Below are 6,000 nucleotides of genomic sequence, written 5' to 3'. Positions count from 1 at the left end.
AAATTGTGGTTCAAGAAATGTGAAGCTGCAAATATATCCCCCTCCCAGACAGCCAGGACCTGGGTCAAATCTTTCAATTTCAAGACAAGGTAAAACCACTAAAGGCTGTTTCTTTCCCTGATGAAAACACTTTAACTCAACTAATTTCAAGTTTGGAGACAAAGTCATATTTAAGGTTGAGGTTTCCATTTCTACTCTGTAATACAGCAGAGTCAGTCCCTAGAAAAACTCCTTTCCCCATCTTTCAGGAGCTGCCTGGTAATCATTCCTCGAGTCTGGGAGGGGACAGTGTCATTCTGTGTCCAGCTGGGGTGTGCACTGCAGGCCCGGACAGAGAAGGCCACTCTTACAAAGTGCTTCCACCTTTGGGTAATTTCATGCCCTTATGATTGCTTTCAAGAAATGGGAAATTTATAATTGGTCCTGGTATCGGCTTCAATTCTAAAAAAGGTTTTTAAAAGATCTGTTTGTATATGGCATCTCCTTTATTTAACTGTTACTCCCTCCTCTTCTCCTCTTACTCCTCCTTCTCCTTTTAAGCTCCTGGACAGTACATCCACCCCTCAAAATGCTGCTTCCTTGAAATTCAATAGTTACAGTATGAAAAAGACTTTAGGCCAAAGAATGCATCAAAATACACACTCAGTTCTTTGGGTGCTCACTAGTGAAATTCCTTCAACTAACAAGAATCCAGATAAAAATAAAGTACTGTAAATCTAAATCCAAAGGCAACAGAACAATGTAAAAGTAAGACATTTGGTGGCATACATGTCTAAACTAGAAGGTTTGAGTCATATAGAATCCTGCAATTACTATAAATTCATAATTAGTATACATTCAACCAAATAGTGACTATTCCTTACTTCATTGTACTTGGCCATTCACTCATATCCAGCATGAGCCCTAAACTATTTTAAGGATAACTACCACCAAAGATTCAATTATAGTCATTAAACTTGAGTAATAGGCACAAGGGCAAATGCAAGTTTGTAACAATAGTTTTACTTTTGCAAAAGAAAACATTAGGAAAATATAAAATATTTCATTTTTTATTAGTATATACTTGCAATACCTAATAGATATATTCATCATGGAAAATTTGCATATATACTTAGCACATCTTGATCCTTTTTACTTCCTCTTTCTCTCCCTCCCTCTTGTCTCTCCCATCTCCAAATTCCTCATGACAGATTCTGTGGTGTGTGCGTGTGTGTGTGTGTGTGTGTGTGTATACCAGTAGTGGATGTGTATGGGAATTGAACCCAGGGATTCACACTGAGCTACATTCTCAGTCCTTTTTTAATTTTTACATTTTGAGACAGGGTTTTGCTCAGTTTTCCAGGCAGGGTTTGGATTTTCAGTTTTCCTGCCTCAGCCTTCTCAGTAGCTGAGTTCCATTTCTTGGGGACCCAAAGTGCTGCTCCATGAGGAGGGAGATGACATAAATGGCTTGATGTAAGACAGGAACATTCAGAGCAACCCCCAAGAGTTCATCTGTTTTGTTTGTTTGTTTGTTAGTTTTGAGATACCATCTCACTATGTAATTCAGGCTGGCCCTGAACTCACTCTGTAGCCCAAGCTGGCCTCAAACTCACAGTGATCCTCCTGCCTCAGCTTCCCGAGTGCTGGGATTACGAGTCATCTGCTTACGGAGAGGTGAGGACAGCTTTCAGAGTAAACAGAGTTTAAAAATAGGCCTAGGGATATAGCTTAGTAACACCAAAACCACACATTTTCCTTGTAGAACAATTCAGAAGACAAGAAGCATTTATAGTTCTCCACCTAGAAATTACCACGGTTAATATTTGGATTAATATTCTTCCAAGGATGGATGGATGGTTGATGGACGGACAAACATGCACAAACACCCACACAATACTGTTGGCTCCATGGGAGTGTATTTAGGAGTCTATTACTAGCTGTTCTTTGTGGAGCGTGAGTTGATGAACGGTGGTAAAGGGAAACAGTTCTACATACGAACGCATTACTTGGATTTTCCACATTTGTATGATTGCGTAATTTGTCTCTTCTAAAATCGCAAAAAACAATTCATTCTTGAGAGTAACGGGGTTAGGTGCTTCCCTGGGCATGTTCAGGGTGAGCAGGGCGCCTCCTTGCGAGGGTTCTGCGAGCTCCCGGGGGACCGGAAGGGGCGGGGCGCCCTCCCCAGCAGGAGCTGCCCAGAGACCCTGCGGGACCAGGCGCTGCGCATGCGCACTGGGCCGGCTGGGGCGCTGGCCTGGTTGAGGTTTTGCGTAAAGATCGCATCCCAAGGCGCTCACTGGATATGAGGTGCTTTCACTGAGCGCCCCCTTTCCCGCGGTGCTGAGCGGGCTTCTCTCCTCCAGTTCACTAGAGAAGACAGCACTGACACCAAATCTGCAAAGGGGAGGACGCGCCGGCGCCTGGCCCCATAGCACCCCCTGTCCGGCCGAGATGCAGGGCGCCCCCTGGCGGTCCTGGAGACCCCAGATTAGCCAGGCCGGGGGAGCGAGAGCCAGCCGGGAAACTAGCTCGGTTTGCTGAGACTGGGTTCTGATTCTCATTTCCACTGCCTCTCCATCCGTAGTCCCCCACCCCCGCTTGTATTTTTTGCTTTATTTTAACCAACATCAGTTTTTCCAAAAAACCCTCAAAAGCTCACTGCTTATCCATTGTACAGAAAAAAAGTTTTTGGAAACACATTAAAATTTTATTCAAAACACTTTTAATCTCTTCATTCAGAGGTCAGCATGTTTAAAGAATTTATTTTCTTCTAATTTTTTTTTAATACACAAACATGACATATGACCGTAAGTATTTAAACGAACTGGGCAATGCTGTTCGAAGTCAGATCTGGCGTTAAACTGGCCGGATTGAAGAAAAGACAGAAAAGTAAAACAAAGGAGCGGAGCCCTTTAAACAACCGGACCGGCCTGCCTCCTGGCTTCACAATTATAATCTAGTCCCCGAGGAAGCGTCTCTTCCGCCTCTGGGATAGGAGGCAGGTGGAGACCCTAAATTTACCCCTTTGCTGGGGGCAAGTTGCTGGTGGGAGTCAGTGAGTCCAGGGAGGAAAGAAAAATTGGTCCTAGTGCTAACTTTCTGTAACTGGGAGACTCGGAGAGTTTTACATCCAGTGGCGAAGCCCACCTCCACCCCTGCACCTGGCGCCGCCCGACCCACTCAAGGAATCCGGCCACCGCCATCCGGAGCCGAGACCCCTCTGACCCGCCGCGCCCACCACAGCTGCTCTGGGGACTCGTCGCTCTCAGCCCCGTTACCCACAGGAGCCACAGCTCCTGCGCTTTCCCATGCCTCGGCCTTGGGCGACCTTGAGCGCTCGTGCTCTCTCAAGCCTTGCTCTTGACAGGGAGCCACAGCCCCTTCTCACTGAACTCGCCCCACCCCGTGACCCCACGAAAGACTTCAGAGCCTGTGGAAGAGCAGCTGGTCTGGTCTCCAGTGCCAGAGCGGTTTGTTCTGCAGTAAACCTGTCCTGGTGAGCTCCTACCTCTGTGCCTTCTTTTCCTCTTTCCTTACACCACCCCACAGGGATCTCCTTTCTCCAGCTGGACTGTGGGTTCCCACCGGCAGCACGGCTCTTAAGGGCTCTGCACCGCTTTGCTTCCCCTGGCAGAGTGCTGAGGTCCCCGCCGCCCTTCTTCTCTACGCTTTCATATAAGCACGTTGCTGGTACCGCACTGTCACCCCAGAGAAGGGCACAAAAGAAGTGAAGCTTTGTGAGTGCAGCTTTGGGACAACCTCCCGCCCACCTCCTTCTGTCATCCAGCTGGTGAGAGAAGACCCTGAGCAACGCCTTTCTTCACAGAGATTCTGGGATCCCTCCACTGGGTATGGTTGGGGTTTGGATTACAGTCATGGGTTTGGGAGTGGAGCATCTATTCCGTAGTTTGCATGTGAGCCCTGAACTCTCCTCCCTCCCTCTCAGCTCTCCCCCTCCTTCCCCCCCCCGTCCTCTTCTTTAATCTCCTCCTCCCCCTCCCCTCCCTTCTCTTTTTCCCTCCCTCCCTCCCCTGGTCACCTGCCTTGGCAGAGGCTGAGGCAGAGAGAAGAGACTGTAGAACACCTGCCTATGGAGGTGATGGTGTGGAATGTGGATGGACAAAGTGAAATCCTCCAGCCTTTACATCCCATGAATTGAAAGGTAATCTCCAGTGAGATCTAAATGTTCAGCAATGCTTAGTAGACGAGATGTTCCTCTGGGAGAACCCAAGAAAAGGCTATGTTCCTCTTCAAGTTATGCGTGGGTGAAAATAGAGCCCCAGGAGGTAAAACCCAGCAACTGGTGATACTAAAACCAATTAGACCATGTCTGGACTGAGCAGTTTACATTTCTTTTTAGTCAGTGAGGTACAAAGTCTGCGGTTCTTGGAGTTAGAGGCCCGATTTCTTGCTCTGTGCTCAAGAGCAGAGTACCTAATCTTGCCTCAGCTTGGTGTATTCATTCCCAATATGTGGAGAATAATAGTAGTTTAAAAAGGATATGCTTCCATGATTGTTGTGGGATTCATAAGAGCTGGAAGGAAGGATGGATGAGCTAGAAGGAAGAGTTGTCTTGAAGCTACATCTGTAAATTTTCTAAGCTTGAAAGTATTTTGCCTCTTGTCCTTTGATTTTCCTGCACCAACGCTGGAACGCACAAGCTAGCAGTATAGACAGTCTGATGGGGGTGACGTGACTCAGTGTTGAAGTGGATCATGCCTCCCCCGTGTAGCAGCAGCATCTCATTCTTGTTAATCAAGACTTTGAACTAGAATTGATATTACTGCACTTGAAAAGCCAAGGCTCAGAAAGGTTGAACAAACTAATCCATGACAAGGCCAGCACTGGAATTTAGCCCAGAAAGCTTTTAACCATCCTCTCCTCCCATCGCGTCCAATAAAGATCGGCTAGGGAGTGTTTCCCTGGAGTTATCCTGGGATGTCACTGTGCCTCATGACATGTGCCATGCAGGGGATACTGAAGGGATAGAAGAGCTCAGTCTCTTAAGTTCTTACCAGTGGGAAGAGTCCATTATTCTTAATGCATTCGGAATTATTTTCCTTTAATAATGCTCTTCTCATGCCATTAGTAAAGCTGAAACATGCGTTTGGAAGCCTTTTGAAAGTTTTATAGAGTAGAATTTCAAAATAGACAATTTAACAGGCTGCTTCTATGTTAAATGAGTCACTTCAAATTACAAATTCTCTCTACATGTCACAAAACTGGTGGGCTGTTTCTCAGGGACTCAGTGTAGAGATACTCTGACCCAAACCTTTGTACATATTGAGGCATTTGATGCTAAACACTCTCTGGTCTGCAGATTGTAGCTGTCTTTTTCAGTTCCAGAACTAAACCTTGCACTGGCTGAGGACACAAGAGTCTGTAACACTCCGATACTCATCCTTGACCTCATAGAAGATGACCATCTAATTCTGATCTGGTTGCATAACCAAAAAGAGTTTTTCCAGTAAGTCACAAACTCCGGTGGCTGAGGCAGGAGGATCACTGCAAGTTTGAGGCCAGCCTGGGCTACATGGTGAGTTCAAGGCCAGCCTGCACTGCATAGCGAGAACTTTCCTCAAAAATCTAAATTGAACCAGGTATATAAAACAACAATTTGTCTTCTAAAAGTTCATTATCAGCCTTGGGGAGCTACAAAGCAGATTTCTGCACAGGTTATTGTTTAAGAGCAGAATCCTCTTTTCTCAGAACATATATCAGAGTAAAAGGCAGGTAGGGATGGGAAGCAGAATTGCCAGGACTTATCTTTCCTGCCCATCGGCATGATTGTTCTGATGTCACTTTAATTTGTGGCTTGCTTGGGAAACCTCAGTTCAAATGATATGAGAGAAAACAGACTCCCAATCTGCTAGATAGATGTCAGATGTGCAAAGTTCAGTTCTGCTGAAATCAAACAATGAATTCCAAAGGACAATGACGGTGAAGAGTAGTAAAGTTTTATTGAGAGATAGCTCCTGAGAGACAGGAGGGGTCCACAGTGGAGTGCCCTTGGTC

The sequence above is a fragment of the Chinchilla lanigera genome, unplaced genomic scaffold, assembly GCF_000276665.1.
Source record: "Chinchilla lanigera isolate Chin_1 unplaced genomic scaffold, ChiLan1.0 scaffold00022, whole genome shotgun sequence".
Lineage (NCBI taxonomy): Eukaryota > Metazoa > Chordata > Mammalia > Rodentia > Chinchillidae > Chinchilla > Chinchilla lanigera.
Note: the sequence above shows the minus strand (reverse complement) of the source record.